The sequence below is a fragment of the Anomaloglossus baeobatrachus genome, chromosome 4 (genome assembly GCF_048569485.1).
Source record: "Anomaloglossus baeobatrachus isolate aAnoBae1 chromosome 4, aAnoBae1.hap1, whole genome shotgun sequence".
NCBI lineage: Eukaryota > Metazoa > Chordata > Amphibia > Anura > Aromobatidae > Anomaloglossus > Anomaloglossus baeobatrachus.
The window spans coordinates 315729345-315749535 of NC_134356.1; the positions used below are offsets into that span (position 1 = coordinate 315729345).

The window sequence follows — 20191 nt, forward strand, 5'->3', positions numbered from 1 at the left end:
TAAAACCATTAGTTAAACCTCTGGCATTTACTATTTCATCCAAAGTCCTTTATAGTAACTGTTTAAGAACAATTTGTGACAGGCAGGGCTGTCAAAGCCATTGGGCAATCAGGCGAATGCCAGATGGGCTGGTTCAGCCATGGTCCGCATTGATTGTAACATTGCTCCATGCTACATCATTCCAACTGGACGCAGACTACTTCCAGACTACACCTGTGGAGATACGGGGGTCAGTGGTTGCTCTCGTCCGCTGGCCTGGCCGCCTTTAGAAAGACAGCATGGCCCAGGGCTCATCCCAACTGAACGCCCGACCTCCTTAATCATGGGCAGAACACTACTCAGACAACACAGGGTGAAGGAATCACAATATTAAGACTTTATTGAATCCCCAAACAATTAAACAGCACATAGCACATAACCAGCAAAACACACAAAAGTAACAGGCAACACAGTCTCACCCTTCCACTGCCTCACCAGGGATTAGATAGTTCGCGCATTGGGGTTTTCAGAGCCAGCTACTCCGAGAAAAGAATAGTGGCAAGCGTAGGAAGCTTACTAAGCACAGTAAAGTCTGTAGCCAGGTGACCAAATTGTCACAACCTGGGTTTCTTCCTTAAGTAGTCTCTGGTATGATGATATGATATAATCCTGGCAGCCGGAGTCGAAATCCCTAGACTGCGGTTATGGTCTCCAATCGGAATCGGAGCCCCTAGAATGAAGCCATGTAGCCAAGTGATTCTCTAATTGGAGCCAAAGTCCCTAGACCGAGTCCACAAGGCATCCTGGTTCTGATCCCCTAGCCGGCTCCTAAGAGCTTAGACTGGATCATGTAACATCCATCAACCTGGTGACTCCAAGAAGTCCCCTTTCACAGCCCGAACCTTCCCTTAGGATACACTGTGCCGTTATCAGATTGGTTGTAAAAGGTTGCTTCTCTTATTGGGTGAATTTCAAGCCGCATGGATAATGTTCATTTAAATGATGTGGACAGAAAGACTGAGGATATTTACATGTAGTCTGCAATCCACAAACTAGACAATGGCCACTGAGGTAATTTACATTAGCTTAGCAAGCATGAGTTAACACGCAGAAGAACAATACGTCTGGCTAATGTAAGAAATTTAACCTATGACAACGTCCTTCTGGCGTTGGGCGGTGCAATGCGGTCATTGCAATACAGAGAGATGGGGTCAGGTGGACCCGGGAGCACGGATTAGGTAAGTTGTTATTTTATTTTATTTCTCCTATATTAAGCCTTGAAGGAGAATATTGAGGACATCATACTGTATGGGGATTGTGGAGGACAATACTGTGTATAAGTAAATGTACAGCCTACATACTGTATTGGGACTGTGGGGGACATCATATAGTTCAAGTAGTTGTGGGGGACAATACTGTGTATAGGGAGTTGTGCAGACATCATAATGTATGGGAGGCTGTAGGGACATTATACTGTGTGGAGAGCTATGGGGGTTAATATGGTGTATAGAGAGTTGTAAAGCCATTACATTGTATGGGATGCTGTGGGTGACATCATGATGTATGGGGGCCAGGGGAGGACAATACTGTGTATAGCGAGCTGTATGGATCATCATACTGTGTGGGAGGTGTGGTGACCATCATACTCTGTGGGTGTATTTTGTGTTGAGCCATAGGGGCCTGCATACTGTGTGTGGAGGCTGTTGTGTCATATGTTGGGGGCTATGGTGACTATCATTCTATGTGAGGTGCTGTGGAGGCCATCATACTATGTGGTCTATTATACTCTGTGTGGAGCCTACTGGGTGCTGTGGTCTCACCAAGTGTAATACTGTTGGGACAGGTAATTTCTATGTATGCTCCTGTTCAGTAAAATTACAATAAGAAGGCACAATGGTAGGGGGTGGCATTATTATAAGGACGCACACTAGATGATCATCATCAGAGAAGCACAGAAGGCATTCGTATGCACAAGGGGATGTTTGTATTATTATAAGGAGGTCATTATGAGGGGTCAAGGGGTATTATTATTAAATAAGGCATAGATAGTTATATAACACCCTATAGAAATAATCTAAGAAGGCAAAGGGGAGCATTATTGCTATGGGAAAGTACAGAGGGAACATTGTTGCAATGTTGGGGCACAGCAGAGGCACTGTTATTCTGTGGGGCACAAAAAGAAAGGTATTATTACAATCCAGGGAACAAAGGGGACGTTAACTGTCTAGGACACTGATTATAGTACTATATAGTTAGTAAAGAGATGGAACCTTGAGGAGGGTGCTGGAAAAGCAGTAAACCAAAAATGTCAGCGTTACATTTTGCAGGGATGAGATATGGCTGTGGTCATGGTGGTCTGGCCCACGTGGATAAGAAAAGGGAAAATGAAGGACTACAATCAGCAGGAATATGCCAGTGAGAAGTGTTGTGAATTGCTGCATCCTGTACTGCGTACATGTCAAACTTTGGCCCACAGGGTGATTATATTTGGCCCGCACTACCACAGATCTCTCACTTTTTATTAAAGTTTTTTTTTTAATTGAATATTTCCCCTTTAGTGAAAATATGTGCACAAGTCCCTGTATGGTTAGCTACTCCTCCTGGCAGGGACAGCTTCCCACTCCCAACTCTGGCTTTAAGCCTATGAAGATCGGCGTCTGCACACAATGTGCCAGGAGCTCAGCCATTTGTCAGGCTCCCACAGGTTATCACTGACACTGCTCTAGCAAAATCAGGTGATCCACAGTCAGAAAATGTGTTTTATTGCTCAGAGAAGCAATGACAGGCAGTGCTGTCAGAAATTAGGAGCAGTGATTTACCCACTGTGATCCTGGAGCTCTGTGCAGATCGGCGCAGGATCAGGTTTCTCAGCCTCACACAGCACTGACCACAGGAGCTCCGAACAGTCACTAATCACTGCTTGTAATCTCTGACAGGGTGACCTAATGTCATTATATAGAAATAGATACCCATGTGATATAATAAGAGCAGGATTCACAAAGTCATGGCCAAAGTCTGAATATTTCTGCTGTACCTGTGTATTCATTACATAGAAATAAATACCTATGTAATATAATTAGAGCAAACTATACATAAAGTCAATCTCTGAAAGTTTTGGCACCCTTGGAATAGTTCCAGAAAATGAAGAATTTCTCCTAGAAAATTATTACAATTACACATTTTGTTATACACATTTATTTCCTTTGTGTGTGTGTTGGAAAAACAGAAAAATGGCAAATTTGACATAATTCCCCACAAAAGTGAAAAAAATGGGCCGGACAAAATTGTTGGCAGCTTCAACTTAATATTTGGTAGCACACCTTTGGGGAATAAAAAAGTACAATCAATTGCTTCCAATAACCATCAACATACTTCTTTCATGCTCGAGGTCTCTCATAATTGAAGGCGCCTTCTTCCAACTGCAGTTTTAAAGATCTCTTCAAAGAAGTTCAATGGAATTTAGATCTGGATTCATTGTGGCCACTTCAGAACTCTCCAGCTGTTTGTTTACATCCATTTTGAGGTGGTTCTTGAAGGGTGTTTTGGGTCATTCTCTTGCTAGAAGACCCATGACCTAGGACGCAAACCCAGCTTACTGACGATGTGACATGGAGGTTTTTAACCCTGATCGTGGCATTTAAGTTTGGTTCCCGGTTTACAGAGATTACCTTGCCGTGGTGACCGGGCATACATGCATTGGCCAAAACAAACTAAATTTTCTTTTTTCATATAATCCTATAGCAGTAATTCAATACCTGAGTTCCCTTATACATTGTTGGCTTTTTAGTGTGCAGCTCAATGCCAGAGGCAGCAAAAAAGAGAATTTTGTTTACTTACCGTAAATTCTTTTTCTTATAGTTCCGTATTGGGAGACCCAGACATTGGGTGTATAGCTTCTGCCTCCGGAGGACACACAAAGTACTACACTAAAAAGTGTAGCTCCTCCCTCTGAGCATATACACCCCCTGGATAACCAGATCTAGCCAGTTTAGTGCAAAAGCTGAAGGAGAATAGCCACCCACAAGTAAAGACAAAGCAAGAACCGGAACAACCGGAGACTCTGTCCACGACAACAGCCGATGATAACACGCGGAACAAGAAACTGGCAACAGGGAGGGTGCTGGGTCTCCCAATACGGAACTATAAGAAAAAGAATTTACGGTAAGTAAACAAAATTCTCTTTTTCCTTATCGTTCCTATGGGAGACCCAGACATTGGGACGTCTCAAAGCAGTCCATGGGTGGGAATAAACAGAAAAACTGAGAAGTAGGCAGAGCCTAACTTCACAAATGGGCGACAGCCGCCTGAAGGATGCGTCTGCCCAAGCTCGCATCTGCCGAAGCATGAGCATGCACTTGGTAGTGCTTTGAAAAGGTATGCAGGCTAGTCCAAGTGGCAGCCTGACAGACTTGCTGAGCCGTAGCCTGGTGCCTGAAAGCCCAAGAGGCACCGACAGCTCTGGTCGAGTGTGCCTTGATCCCCGGCAGGGGAGGCACCTGAGTACACTGGTAGGCATCGGAAATGGCCGACCTAATCCAACGAGCTAAGGTCGGCTTAGAAGCCGAGAGGCCCTTACGCCGACCTGTGGTTAGCACAAAAAGAGAGGTGCACCGCCTAAGAACAGTGGTGCGAGACACATAGATCCGGAGCGCCGGCACCAGATCCAGAGTATGCAACGCTTTTTCAAAGCGATGAACAGGAGTCGGACAAAAGGAAGGCAGGGAAATGTCCTGGTTAAGGTGGAAAGGAGAAACCACCTTAGGGAGAAAGTCCGGAGTCGGACGGAGAACCACCTTGTCTTGATGAAAAACCAAAAAAGGTGACTCCGAAGAGAGCGCAGCCAAATCAGAGACTCTCCTGAGGGAAGTTATGGCCACTAGAAAGACCACTTTCTGTGAAAGACGAAACAAAGAAACCTCCCTAAGAGGCTCAAAGGGGGGTTTCTGCAAGGCCGTGAGGACCAAATTGAGGTCCCAGGGATCCAAGGGCCGCCGGTAAGGCGGAATGATGTGAGACGCGCCCTGCATGAAGGTGCGGACCTGAGCCAGCCGGGCGATACGCCGCTGGAACAGCACTGACAGAGCCGAGACTTGTCCCTTGAGGGAATTGAGGGATAGTCCTAGCTGCAGACCGGACTGTAGAAAGGACAGAAGGGTCGGCAAGGAAAAAGGCCAAGGAGCATGGCCGGAAGAGCGACACCAGGACAGGAAAATTCTCCAAGTCCTGTGATAGATTTTGGCCGAGGAAGACTTCCGAGCCAGAGTCGTAGTGGAGATGACTTCAGGAGGAATACCAGAAGCCGTCAAGATCCAGGACTCAAGAGCCACGCCGTCAATCTGAGAGCCGCAGAATTCTGGCGGAAAAACGGACCTTGTGAGAGAAGGTCTGGACGGTCCGGAAGATGCCACGGCACCTCTACAGACAGATGGAGCAGGTCTGGGTACCAAGCTCGCCTGGGCCAGTCCGGAGCAATGAGGATGACCCGACGGCCCTCCATTCTGATCTTGCGCAGAACTCTGGGCAAGAGAGCTAGAGGGGGAAACACGTAGGACAGACGAAACTGGGACCAATCTTGAACCAGAGCGTCCGCTGCAAAGGCCTGAGGATCGTGGGAGCGAGCCACATAAACCGGAACCTTATTGTTGTGCCGGGATGCCATTAGATCCACTTCCGGAGTGCCCCACTTGCGGCAGATTGACTGAAGCACTGCCGGATGCAGGGACCACTCGCCACTGTCCACGGTTTGACGGCTGAGATAATCTGCTTCCCAGTTTTCCACGCCTGGGATGTGGACTGCGGATATGGTGGACTTGGGAGTCCTCCGTCCATTGAAGGATGCGTTGAACCTCCAACATTGCCAGGCGGCTGCGTGTCCCGCCTTGGTGATTGATGTAGGCAACCGCTGTCGCGTTGTCTGACTGGACTCTGATGTGCTTGCCCGCCAACAGGTGGTGAAAGGCTAGGCGAGCTAGAAGCACAGCTCTGGTTTCCAGCACATTGATCGAGAGGGCTGACTCGGACGGAGTCCAAGTGCCCTGCGCTCGGTGGTGGAGACATACCGCTCCCCAGCCGGATAGACTGGCATCCGTGGTGAGGATCACCCAGGACGGGGCCAGGAAAGAGCACCCCTGAGACAAAGGGAGGGGCCGAAGCCACCACTGATGGGAGCTCCTGGTCTGTGGTGACAGAGCCACTAGCCTGTGCAAGGAGGAAGTCCGCTTGTCCCAACAGCGGAGAATGTCCAGCTGCAGAGGACGCAGATGGAACTGGGCAAAGGGAACAGCCTCCATTGACGCCACCATCTGACCCAGCACCTGCATTAGGTGCCTGATGGAATGACGGCGGGGCCTCAGCAGAGAGCGCACCGCCAGATGGAGGGACTGCTGTTTGACTAAGGGCAGCGTCACAAGTGCCGGCATAGTCTCGAACTGCATCCCTAGGTACGTGAGCCTCTGGGTCGGAGTCAGAGTGGATTTGGGCAGATTGACAAGCCACCCGAATTGGGCTAGAGTGGCGAGAGTGAGCGAGACACTCCGCTGACAGTCTGCGCTGGATGAAGCCTTGACTAGAAGGTCGTCCAGGTAAGGAATCACTGCCAACCCCTGGAGGTGCAGAACCGCAACCACTGCTGCCATGACCTTGGTGAATACTCGAGGGGCCGTGGCTAACCCGAAGGGGAGAGCCACGAATTGGAAATGTTCCTCTCTGATTGCAAAACGTAGCCAACACTGGTGTGAAACTGCAATTGGCACATGCAGATAGGCATCTCTGATGTCGATGGATGCCAGGAAATCTCCTTGGGTCATTGAGGCAATGACGGATCGCAGAGACTCCATGCGAAAATGCCGCACCTGAACATGCTTGTTGAGAAACTTGAGATCCAGGATGGGCCGGAAGGAACCGTCCTTTTTGGGGACTAGGAAGAGATTTGAGTAGAAACCTCTGAACCGTTCCCGGGCGGGAACCGGTACAATTACTCCGTTGGCCTGCAAGGATGCCACGGCCTGAGAGAAGGCGGCGGCCTTGGAGCAGGGGGGAGTTGACAGAAAAAATCTGTTTGGCGGGCTGGAAGAGAATTCTATCCGTGGGAGATGATATCCCGCACCCACTGATAGGAGACGTGTTGAAACCACACGTCGCCAAAGTGGGAGAGCCTGCCACCGACTAAGGACGTTGCTGGCGCGGCCAGATAGTCAAGAGTAGGCTGCCTTAGTGGCAGCAGCTCCTGCGGTCTTCTGTGGACGCGCCTTTGTGCGCCAGTTGGATTTTTGGTCCTTGGCTGAGTTAGTGGACGAGGCCGAGGGCTTAGAGGATGACCAGTTAGAGGAACGAAAGGAACGAAACCTAGACTGGTTCCTACCCTGGGCAGGTTTCCTGGTTTTAGTTTGTGGCATGGAAGTACTCTTCCCGCCAGTAGCTTCCTTAATAATTTCATCCAGTTGTTCATCGAATAGCCTGGATCCAGCAAAAGGGAGCCCAGCAAGGTACTTCTTTGAAGAAGCATCTGTCTTCCACTCTCGAAGCCACAAGATCCTGCGGCTAGCGAGGGAATTAGCAGAAGCCACCGCAGTGCGGTGAGAAGCCTCCAGCATGGCAGACATGGCATAGGATGAAAAAGCTGAAGCTTGGGAAGTTAAGGCAACCATTTCGGGCATAGATTCCCTGGTGAGGGAATGCATCTCCTCTAGAGAAGCAGAGATGGCTTTGAGAGCCCGCACTGCTGCAAAAGATGGGGAGAACGAGGCCCCTGCCGCCTCATATACAGATTTGGCCAGAAGGTCAACCTGGCGGTCAGTGGAATCCTTAAGAGAGGTGCCATCAGCCACTGATACAACGGTCCGGGCTGAGAGTCTAGACACCGGAGGGTCTACCTTTGGTGAATGAGCCCACTCTTTGATCACCTCAGGTGGAAAGGGAAAACTGTCATCAGAACCATGCTTTGGGAAGCGTTTGTCAGGACAGGCCCTAGGCTTGGTCACAGTGGCCTGAAAACTGGAGTGGTTAAAGAACACACTCCTTGTCCTCTTAGGCAAGGTAAACTGGTGCTTTTCTGCCAGAGAGGGTTGCTCCTCTGATACTGGCGGATTGAGGTCCAGTACAGAATTAATGGACGCAATCAAATCACTAACATCTGAGTCACTTTCGGACAGATCAATGGGGCACATGGAGGTAGCCTCCAAGCCCCCAGTAAAGACATCCTCCTCGTCCTGCGAGTCAGCTCTTGAATCAGAGCCGCGGGACGAGGAAGGAGAGGGGACCCTGCGTCTCCTTTTAGGAGGACGGGGTCTGGGACCAGATGATGAATCCTCTGTGAGCTCCGCTGAGAGAGCCCTAGCAGCAGAGGCACCCTGTGAAGGGGGCTGATGCATGTTCAGCAAAGTCTGGGACAGCTGTCCCATGGAGTCGGCAAAAGACTGGGAGATTGACCTAGAGAAGGATTCTACCCAAGCCGGGGGTTCAGCCACAGGAGCCGGAGCAGCCGGAGAGACCACTGGGGGGGCGATTCCAGGCTGAGGCAGTGTCAGGGCAGAGCAGGCATGACAATGTGGATATGTGCTCGGTTCAGGCAGCTCGAGCTTACATGCAGTGCATACTGAATATAGCTTTGGAGCCTTGCTCCTCGTGTGAGACATGCTGCTGAAGTGGGGGCTCTTGCCAGAGTGACCCCTAGAGAGTATATACGGAGACCCACAACCAGAGGTTGTGGCTTACCAGACCGCTGGAGCGGTGTTGTGTGCCCTCCAGATCTCAAAGCCCGGACCCCCAAGCACCTCAGCAGGGATGCTGCAGCCAGTGCTGATTGCAGAGAAAACGCTGATAAAATGGCGCCGGAGCGAGGAGAGGGGGCAGGGCCAACCCTGAGAGCGGGATCTGGAGGGCCAAAGAGACTTACAGGGGAGGAGATAGGTACTCAGTGAGGAGTGTCTCTCCCCTGTGCAGAACGGCCGCTGGGCGGAGCCACACTGTCCCTCTGCATGAATGACATGCGAGGGCAGTGAAACCGAAAGTAGGCCTCCGGCGAAGCCGGGGCCTAAATTTGAGCGGTGCGGCCGGCGCGCAGGCACCATCAGCGCGGTTCTCAGGCGACAGCCAGAGAACCCGCCGGAAATGTCACAAAAAACACTCAGCACACTCTCCCCACATAATAAAAGTACAGGGACCCCCAGAACATAAACGTCTCAGGTACTTAGCTTGCTGAGACGCAGGGCCATGTCCCTGGGGATGAGTGCTCCGTCCAGCAGGATCCTGAAGGGCTGCGGATGGAGACCGGTCTCCTGCAAAGCATGGAGAACCGTGCTGGCTCCCACTTCAAGCCAGAGCCCCAGGGATGGTGAAGGAGCGCGGCATGTAAGGCTTCAGCCTTGGAATCAACCTTAACAACACCCCCGACACAGTGGGGTGAGAAGGGACATGCCGGGGTCCAGACTTGGACCCGCTTTTCTTCAAAAGCTTTCCAAAAATGAAGAATCAGATGAGAATGCATGTGTGGATGTATGCCTCCTGAACACAAAGCAATGAACTGGCTAGATCTGGTTATCCAGGGGGTGTATATGCTCAGAGGGAGGAGCTACACTTTTTAGTGTAGTACTTTGTGTGTCCTCCGGAGGCAGAAGCTATACACCCAATGTCTGGGTCTCCCATAGGAACGATAAAGAAACAATCCCATAACATCTTTGCACCTCCACCACTTTTGACTATAGGTACAGTGTTCTTTTCTTTCCTCATTTCATATTTGGTAAACCGTAGAATAATGTGCTTTTTCAAAAAGCTCTATATTGGTCTCATCTGTCCACAATACACTTTCCCAGAAGGATTTTGGCTTACGTATATTTTGGCAAACTGCAGTCTAGCTGTTTTTAGGTCTCTGTGTCATGTGTGGGGTCCTCCTTCTATAGTGCTTCATTTCATTATAATGTTGGATAGTTTGCGCAGACACGGATTCACCCTCAGCCTGCACGACAGCTTGAATTTCCTTGACACTTGTTTTGGGCGGCTTACCCACCATTCAGACTATTCTGAGTTGCAACCTTTCATCAGTTTTTCTCTGCTGTCCACGTTCAGGGATATAAGCTAGAGTGCCATTGGTTGTAAACTTCTTGTTTATGTTGCAAACGTGTACAAAGATACATCAAGATCTCTGGAGATGGACTTGTAACCATTAGATTGTTGATATTTTTCAACAATTTTTGTTTTTAAGGCCTTAGACAGTTCACTTCCTTCTGTTCAACTTGTGCTGGAGTCACATTAACGTATCACATCCAATGCGAGAGCAACGGATGAGATATGCTAATGACCACTGGCTCCGGCTCCGCGGTGAGCGTGAGCCGAGTATCATGCGACTGTGACCTGATCTTGCGACCTTGGTTACAGCTGCGGAGAGGGAGGGGTTAACCCCACTATCTCCTCCATTGTCAGCCTGCGCGTATATCACACTGTACTTGTATAACATCCGAGTGCAGTCTGATGTTTCTCTCGCACCCATACACTTGAATGGGTGCGAGTGATACGGCTCTCGCAGACAATCACAGCACGCTGCGATTTTTTTCCTCAGTTTACGGTTGAGGAAAAACACACAGATCTCAGCTGCAGCATTGTCTTACATGGGGCTGAGTGCAATGCGAGATTTTCTCACCTTGCAGTTGTGCGAGTCATAGGGAAGGGTGACTCCAGCCTTAGTGTAGCAAACTAACACCTAATGCAAAGATTGAGTCAACTTCTTTCCTTTTTATCTTGTTTCAGATGTGATTTTCATATTGCCCACACCTGTTACTTGCTAAAGGTGAGTTTGAAAAAGTATCAAATGCTTGAGACACAGTTGTTTACTCACAATTTTGGAAAGGTGCTAACAGTTTAGCCAGGTCCATTTTTGGGGAGGTGTGTGAAATTATGTACAATTTGCCTTTTTTTTTCTCTGCTTTTTTGTCTTGTTCCAATACACACAAAGGAAATGAACATGTGTATAACAAAACATGTGTAATTGCCATAACCTTCCAGGAGAAATTAATTTCTAGGAGAATTTCGGCCATGACTATTTAAAATGCACCTCACATGAGACTCCTGTTGCCAAAACCTCTAGCACATGAATCATTTAAATGCAAATAAAAGGCTATGCTCACAAGCTGCTTTTTTTTTTTTTAGCCAAAATCTGCTTTCTTGGCGTTAAAAAAAAAAAAAAAAAAAAAAAAAAAAAAGTCAGCCTTTTTTGGGTGTGAATTAGGTGTGCTTTGTATATAGTACGTTTAATAGTGTTAGTTTTAAATATACCAAAATTGCAGAGAAAAATGCTGGGTTTTTTTGCAGGTCCCCCCCCCCCTTATTTTCTCATTGCTTTTTATGGGTGAAAAATTAACCAAAAACAAGAAGAATTGACATGCTGCAGATTTTGAAAGCTGCTGCAGTTCTTAATTTCCTTTTGCTTCCCCCCTTGCCCAGAAACTGTGGTAAATATGACTAAGTTCCTGGAAGATTGGACACATTCGTTATACAGGGGCGCATTTATAAGATTACAGTGCCTACAAGTAATATTCAACCCCCTGCAGATTTAGCAGGTTTACACATTCGGAATTAACTTGGCATTGTGACATTTGGACTGTAGATCAGCCTGGAAGTGTGAAATGCACTGCAGCAAAAAAGAATGTTATTTCTTTTTTTATTTTTTTTTTAAATTGTGAAAAGTTTATTCAGAGGGTCATTTATTATTCAACCCCTCAAACCACCAGAATTCTGTTTGGTTCCCCTAAAGTATTAAGAAGTATTTCAGGCACAAAGAACAATGAGCTTCACATGTTTGCATTAATTATCTCTTTTTCCAGCCTTTTCTGACTAATTAAGACCCTCCCCAAACTTGTGAACAGCACTCATACATGGTCAACATGGGAAAGACAAAGGAGCATTCCAAGGCCATCAGAGACAAGATCGTGGAGGGTCACAAGGCTGGCAAGGGGTACAAAACCCTTTCCAAGGAGCTGGGCCTACCTGTCTCCACTGTTGGGAGCATCATCCGGAAGTGGAAGGCTTATGGAACTACTGTTAGCCTTCCACGGCCTGGACAGCCTTTGAAGGTTTCCACCCGTGCCGAGGCCAGGCTTGTCCGAAGAGTCAAGGCTAACCCAAGGACAACAAGGAAGGAGCTCCGGGAAGATCTCATGGCAGTGGGGACATTGGTTTCAGTCAGTACGATAAGTAACGTACTCCACCGCAATGGTCTCCGTTCCAGACGAGCCCATAAGGTACCTTTACTTTCAAAGCGTCATGTCAAGGCTCGTCTACAGTTTGCTCATGATCACTTGGAGGACTCTGAGACAGACTGGTTCAAGGTTCTCTGGTCTGATGAGACCAAGATCGAGATCTTTGGTGCCAACCACACACGTGACGTTTGGAGACTGGATGGCACTGCATACGACCCCAAGAATACCATCCCTACAGTCAAGCATGGTGGTGGCAGCATCATGCTGTGGGGCTGTTTCTCAGCCAAGGGGCCTGGCCATCTGGTCCGCATCCATGGGAAGATGGATAGCACGACCTACCTGGAGATTTTGGCAAAGAACCTCCGCTCCTCCATCATGGATCTTAAGATGTGTCGTCATTTCATCTTCCAACAAGACAACGACCCAAAGCAGACAGCCAAGGAAACCAAGGCCTGGTTCAAGAGGGAAAAACTCAAGGTGTTGCAGTGGCCTAGTCAGTCCTGACCTTAACCCAATTGAAAACTTGTGGAAGGAGCTCAAGATTAAAGTCCACATGAGACACCCAAAGAACCTAGATAACTTGGAGAAGATTTGCATGGAGGAGTGGGCCAAGATAACTCCAGAGACCTGTGCCGGCCTGATCAGGTCTTATAAAAGACGATTATTAGCTGTAATTGCAAACAAGGGTTATTCCACAAAATATTAAACCTAGGGGTTGAATAATAATTGACCCACACTTTTATGTTAAAAATTTATTAAAATTTAACTGAGCAACATAACTTGTTGGTTTGTAAGATTTATGCATCTGTTAATAAATCCTACTCTTGTTTGAAGTTTGCAGGCTCTAACTTATTTGCATCTTATCAAACCTGCTAAATCTGCAGGGGGTTGAATACTACTTGTAGGCACTGTATATCAGGGCAGGTGAAAAAAAAACAAAAAAAAAAAAAAAACAAAGAAAAAACTGATACACTAGTGTATGCAGAAGAGCAGACAGCTGCAGAACTAAAAGGCTCAGCATTTCTCATCCAGGACTTTATGCTGTAGGGCACCAAAAATATAGGAAAGCCTTTTTTTTTAATTTCTTATTTCATGAATTTCATGAAATAATTTAAAAAAAAAAAATAAAAAAAAAAAAAAATGATGTGGGCTTTGCCTAATTTTTGAGTCCAGCCAGGTACAACTAGGCAGCTGGGGATTGCAATCTACAGTGCAGGGTGCCAAAGCTTTCTGGGCACCCCTGCTGCAAATAGCAGTCCGCAGCTGCCCCAGAAAATGGCGCTTTCATAGTAGCACCATCTTCTGGTGCTGTATCCAACTCTTGCAGCTGCCCTGACACTGGCTGGCTCAGTGGGTAATAATGGGGTTAGGGCTAGCTGTGTATTATCAACTGGCCCTAAGCCCGAAATTCAAGGTGTCACACCAATATTAGACATGGCCACCATGAATCTCTAGTAAACATAAAAAAAAAAAACAAAAAACAACACACTGAAAAATATTTTTATTCAAAATAAAAACACAAACAATTAGTGACTCCATCTTTACTGAACTAAAGACCCCCCCCCCACTCCGCAGTAATCCTGGGTCAAGGGTCCCACGCCGTCCAATCCAGATCCAATATCATCTGATCGGTTTGCTGGAAGGCAAAGCGATCAGATGATGTGTCAAGTTCAAGGACGTGAAATCACATCACACATCAGCTGATTGTATAAAAGACGTTTATACAATCAGCTGATGCATCAAAAAACAAAAACAAAAAAACTTACTCACTTCTGTGCAGACTTCCGTCCGATTGCTGCAGGACCCGGCGATAATCAGCTGATGAAGTCACCTGACTGCATCAGCTGATAGTTTAAGCTGGCCGGGCGGTAAAAAGCCGGCCTCACCGCGAGACTTATACGATTAGCTGATGCCGTCATGTGCCGCATCAGCTGATCACTGGCAGGTCCTGCAGCCATCGGATGTGTCCCAGGAGTCTGCAGACAGGAGAGTATGAGATTTTTTTTTTTCTACTGTTCACGTTTGATTTCGCAGCTGCTTCCACCTCCTGTCCGGACATGGCGCCAAATAGGTGCGGACAAGGTGCAGGACGGGAGGTGGAAGCCGGGGTGGCGGTATCGGGAGGATTCACGCTTCTGTGTTTCCCAACACAAGGAATCCTCTTCCTGTACACGTCACTGTACTACCCACCCCTTGCGTTTATAGCTGCGTTTTTAGTCTTAAGGCTGCTTTACACACAACGATATCGCTAGCAATCTTGTTAGCGATGTGACACACCCAGATCGTTGTTACGATTTGCCGAGATCGCTCATAGGTCGTTTTGTAGCGGTCACACAGCTCACATCTCTGCACTGCGACCTGGAGCCTTGGGGGCTTTGCCTTGCAGCATGGGTGCTGTGAGGACCAGGTCGCCTGACCTGCTGGTGCTGTCGCTGCAGCAGTGGTTGGCGCACAGTGCGGCACTAAAAGGTTTAGGATAGGGACCCACTCAAGAGGTTTGCCGTGAAGTGGCAGTGGGCTTAATACAATCTTATCAGAATGGTAACAAAAGAACCTGATGTTCTATTTAATTAATTTTTTGCCTAGCGGCTTTAGATCATTGTATTTTTGTGGGATGTGCGATCCATGTCTTTTTCTTCATAGCATGTTACACGTACACATCTCACAAACGACACTACATCGTTAAGCAATATATTGTTTGACCAAGGCGGTCGTGTGGATGTTAGTCGTTGGCAGGGTGTCAAACGTAGCAATATGTCTGCTGCGTTCCAAATGACGAACAATATTTTGAAACTGGATGACGTGTCAACGATCAACGATTTTCACCCTATTTGCGATCGTTCGGAGTCGCACGTAGGTGTCACACGCAACGACGTCGCTAACGATGACGGAAGTGCGTTACGAAAACAGTGACCCCGACGACAGTCAGATAAATCATAGCGTGTAAAGCGCCCTTTAGAAACGCACTAAAAACGCAGCTATATTTGCAATTTGCATTTTTCATTGCGTTTTTGAACAGCTCATTGAACTCAACGAGTGGAAAACGCAGTGAAAAACGCAAAAATAACTGACATGCTAAGAACGCTGTGTGCAGACAGCAAAAATGAAAACTCATATACTTTGCTGGTGAAGCAAAGTCATGCAGTTTTCTGAACAAAAACGCACCCGAAAAACGCACTGCACACCTTAGAGGACTACTTGGCATGCCGGCAAATAGTCAAGCATATTTATGCGCTCTAAACAACCCCACCACTCATTGGCAGCATTCTGTGTACATTCTACATGGGCAGAAAGCTCCCAATCTATGATGGTGGAGGGAATTATAGAGCTCCACATTCAAATAAGTGCTTGATCTGCAGCAGACCAAATTGTGATTTTTAGACAATGAAAGCAAACAGCCCAGAAAGTGACATCACAAGAATCAGGGTCTCTGTCTCTATATTATGCTGCTCTCAAATGACGTAGCAAAACCCTGGTGACAGATTACCTTTAAAGTTTGTTTCCATACGAAAAGCATCATCTGTATACTTGATGATAAAGGAAAAAAGTTCCTCAATTGTAAAATATTTTTTAATAAATATCGAAGTTGTCCCTCAACTCTGTCCAAGTTTTTAGATTTAGTCCTCTGTGCATTCAAGTTTGACGTTCCTGTGTCCCACGTAGTGTTGAGCGAGTAGGTAAATATTCACTCTCGCTACGCTGTTAGTGAGTACTATCCGCTACTCGCATATTCATTACGAGTAGCGGGCGCAATGTAAGTCAATGGGAAATAGTCGCTAAGTAACTAGTAACCCAAAAGTTGTATTTTTCGTGCGAGTAGCAAATAGTACGGCTTTCGGGTTACTCACTACTTAGCGAGTATTTCCCATTGTCTTACTTTGCGCCCGCTTCTCGTAACAAATATGCAAGTAGCGGACTATACTCGCTAACAGCATAGCAAGTACGAATAGTCAACTACTCACTCAACTCTAGTCTCACATTAATATTATGACCTAGTGTTGGTAAATACGGCGGCCTTTTTCTGTGACTTTTTGAATTTTAGGTCCTTTTCGGTGGGTTGCCATTCTAGTGACTTGCTTTTCAACCTTGCAGTAATATACAAAAGTTAAAAAGATTTTGCTGTAAGGCACGCTAGTCCATCCGGAGGTAATGAGTATTTGTACAAGCATCCTTTTGAAAATGAAGGATGAAGAACAGGTACTTGAATCCATTTACAATTTGCACCTTAGATTAGTCAGCAGAACCCAATAAAAGGTCCCTTAGGACAGTTTATGGCTTTATTGTCAAGCTTCTTTCAATATCTTGAAGTCTGAACCGGTAACGAATAATTTGGAAATTTGTGTTCCTGTCTGGATTCTACCTCCTGTATAGCTACTGGAATCCTGTTCGCATGATGCTGATTTGTATTAGAGAAACTGGCAAAGTTTACTTTGCAGAGATGGGGAGGATAAGCTGAGCTCTGTACATAACCACTGGGGTCCTCGTCCCTCTAGCTTTACAAATGAGGTTTTACCACTCATTGTAAACCTGCCATTAATTATAAAGAGAGGGCTACTGAAAGATTGTCTTCACAGAATAGGACGTCATAGTTGATTATGACGCACAGTGGTCAAAACTGCAAGATTTTAGGCATCTTTAATATATGAAAGGGACATTAACATAAACACCAAAAACCCTCAATGTTTTGAAAATATCTTAAAAAATAGACAAAAAAAAAAAATCATATTTGGATGATGGATTCCAATTAATCTACAATCTTTTGGTAGAAATAGATTGCTGCTCATTAAATTAATGAGTTGTATAATATGCATTACCGTAAAAGGTCTGAGAGGCAGAAGCATGACATCTCTGTTCCAAATATTCTTTTTTATTCCAGCTTCGAGAAACATACCTGCTAAAATGCTTTGTTTCAAAAACGACTAAAATAATAAATTTAATGGAGGCCCCGTTAAACATATTTTAAAGATGTTGTCATATTTAAGGCAGATGTGCTGTGACCAGAATCAGCCCTGCAATGCGTATCAGACTAGGGTTTCAGTCAAATAAAATATTGGCCATACTCCGAGCTGCAATCCACTCCACGGTTGAATATGCTGAGCCGGCACAGAAGGACAACATCAGCAGATTAAAATAGCTTCAACATCACTCTCTTTGTTTGCAAGAAAGATTGCAACAGTCACTGTGGAATCAATTCAGAGAAAAAGCAGCCATGCCTATTGAAGAGCTTATTCTTCACAATGCCTAAATGTCACTTGTTTTGTAAGGAACAGACCAGTTTTCATATGATCGCTATGTGGCAGCTGAGCTGGCATTAACTCATCTATCTGTTAGCATGGATACAGTACCCCAATATACAGACTAATAAGACTCAATTAGTACAGCACAATGAGGTCACTTAAGCATAAAATCTTTCAAAAGTGTTTAATATCTCCCCAGAGAGTGTAAAGGGGTTGTCCAGCGATAACTTGTTGATCACTTGGGAGGGGTCAAACTGCTAGGACCCCTATCGCTCAGCAGTAAAGGACACTTTTATCCTTGTTAGAATGGAGCGCAGTACACATGTCGAACCATTGCTCCATTTATTCCCCAATGGGGCTGCTGAGCGCTTCACTTGGCTTTTTCACGAGCCCCAAAAGAGAAAAAGAAGGGCAGTCAGGCATGCACCCAACGGTTATATCTCGTAATGGGGACAAAAGCGCCCATTACAGGGTTAAAAAAAAATTCAGTTTTGCCAATTGGTGGTGGTTTCCAGGAATCGGAACCCAACTGATCAGCAAGTTCTCACCTATGCTATAGATAATGTAGCCATGTCTAAAGAAAACAAGTTAAGAATTGAAGGGTACCCAGAAATGCGCATTATCTTCCTCTGCTATCATACTGTAACTAGTTCTTTGAAAATACACTTGATAAGGTTGTGGGAAGTAATTTTACCATCTTCAGATGTGTCAGGTAGGTGTGTGTACAGTATATTACACCAGGGGCAGATCTAGGTTTTCGGTACCCTGGACAATATTGTGTTCTCAAATTTCTTTTCCCTGCATACAGTGTCCTCACACATCACCACACCTTACTCCTTACACTGTGTCCGCACCTTTCCACCCCCTCGCTCCCCACATATTGTGTACTCAAATTGCCACCCCCCCTTTGCTTTCCACTCCCCTCAATCCCCATAAGGATTTCTCAACCCCCCCCTCACTTCCCTTACTGTGTCCTCATATATCCGCACTCCTCTCGTCCTCAATAGTGTGTCCTCAAATTCCTCCCCCCTTCACGCTCTCCATTCTGTGTCCATATTTGTCCCCCCCTTGCTCCCTATACTGTGCCCTCAAATCCCCCCATTACAAGAAGTCTTTGATGTCTTCAACTGCAGGAGTGCTTACTACACCAGAATTCTTCACAACTATGTGGCGACAGCATGCGACATGAGCAGTGCGATTAGATGACCTGATCATGCTGTTGATGCTGCCCTTACCCGGAAGCCTAAAAGACCAGAGTACAACTGAGTGCTTGCTGGGATCCGGCAGGCTACATCTTCTCTTTTCTAGCTGTCAGCTTAACAGATTGCTCAGAGTACTGACGAATGCCACTCCATGGGGACTGCTGCATCAGGTAGCCCTATAGCACTACCCTGCCAGCTGCGCCTGGGACAAATGCCCCACTAGTTCACCCTTGATATAGTGCTGGCCAAAAGTATTGGCACCCCTGCAATTCTGTCAGAGAATACTCAGTTTCTTACTGAAAATGATTGCAATCACAAATTCTTTGGTTTTATTATCTTCATTTAATTTGTCTTCAATGAAAAAAAAAATAAAAATGTCAAAAAGCCAAATTGGATAAAATTCCACACCAAACATAAAAAAGGGGATGGAGAAAAGTATTGGCACGGTTTGAAAAATCATGTGATGCTTCTCTAATTTGTGTAATTAACAGCACCTGTAACTTACCTGTGGCACCTAACAGGTGTTGCCAATAACTAAATCACACTTGCAGCCAGTTGACATGGATTAAAGTTGACTCAACCTCTGTCCTGTGTCCTTGTGTGTACCACATTGAGCATGGAAAAAAAGAAAGAAGACCAAAGAACTGTCTGAGGACTTGAGAATCCAAATTGTGAGGAAGCATGAGCAATCTCAAGGCTACGAGTCCATCTCCAAAGACCTGAAAATACCTTTGTCGACGGTGCGCAGTGTCATCAAGAAGTTTAAAGCCCATGGCACAGTGACTAACCTCCCTAGATGTGGAGTGAAAAGAAAAATTGACGAGAGATTTCAATGCAAAATTGTGCGGATGGTGGATAAAGAACCTCCACTAACATCCAAACAAGTTCAAGCTGCCCTGCAGTCCGAGGGTACAACAGTGTCAACCCGTACTATCCGTCAGCATCTGAATGAAAAGGGTCTGTATGGTAGGATACCCAAGAAGACCCCACTTCTTACCCAGACACATAAAAAAGCCAGGCTGGAGTTTGCCAAAACTTACCTGAGAAAGCCTAAAATGTTTTGGAACTGGACTGCTTGACCGTGTGCATGGCATTATGAAGTCTGAAGACTACCAACAAATTTTGCAGCATAATGTAGGGCCCAGTGTGAGAAAGCTGGGTCTCCCTCAGAGGTCATGGGTCTTCCAGCAGGACAATGACCCAAAACACACTTCAAAAAGCACTAGAAAATGGTTTGAGAGAAAGCACTGGAGACTACTAAAGTGGCCAGCAATGAGTCCAGACCTGAATCCCATAGAACACCTGTGGAGAAATCTCAAAATGGCAGTTTGGAGAAGGGACCCTTCAAATCTCAGGGACCTGGAGCAGTTTGCCAAAGAAGAATGGTCTAAAATTCCAGCAGAGCATTGTAAGAAACTCATTGATTGTTACCGGAAACGGTTGTTCGCAGTGATTTTGGCTAAGGCGGGCTTTGCACGTTGCGACATCGCAAGCCGATGCTGCGATGTCGCACGCGATAGTCCCCGCTCCCGTCGCAGGTACGATATCTGATGATAGCTGGCATAGCGAAAATTATCGCTACGCC

At 46.4% G+C, this 20191-nt stretch overlaps 1 protein-coding gene across 1 annotated transcript in view; it reads right to left on the reverse strand.

The window, feature by feature from the left end:
• Positions 1–20191, reverse strand: part of PNPLA8 (patatin like domain 8, phospholipase A2) — a 108637-nt gene that overhangs the window by 7975 nt on the left and 80471 nt on the right.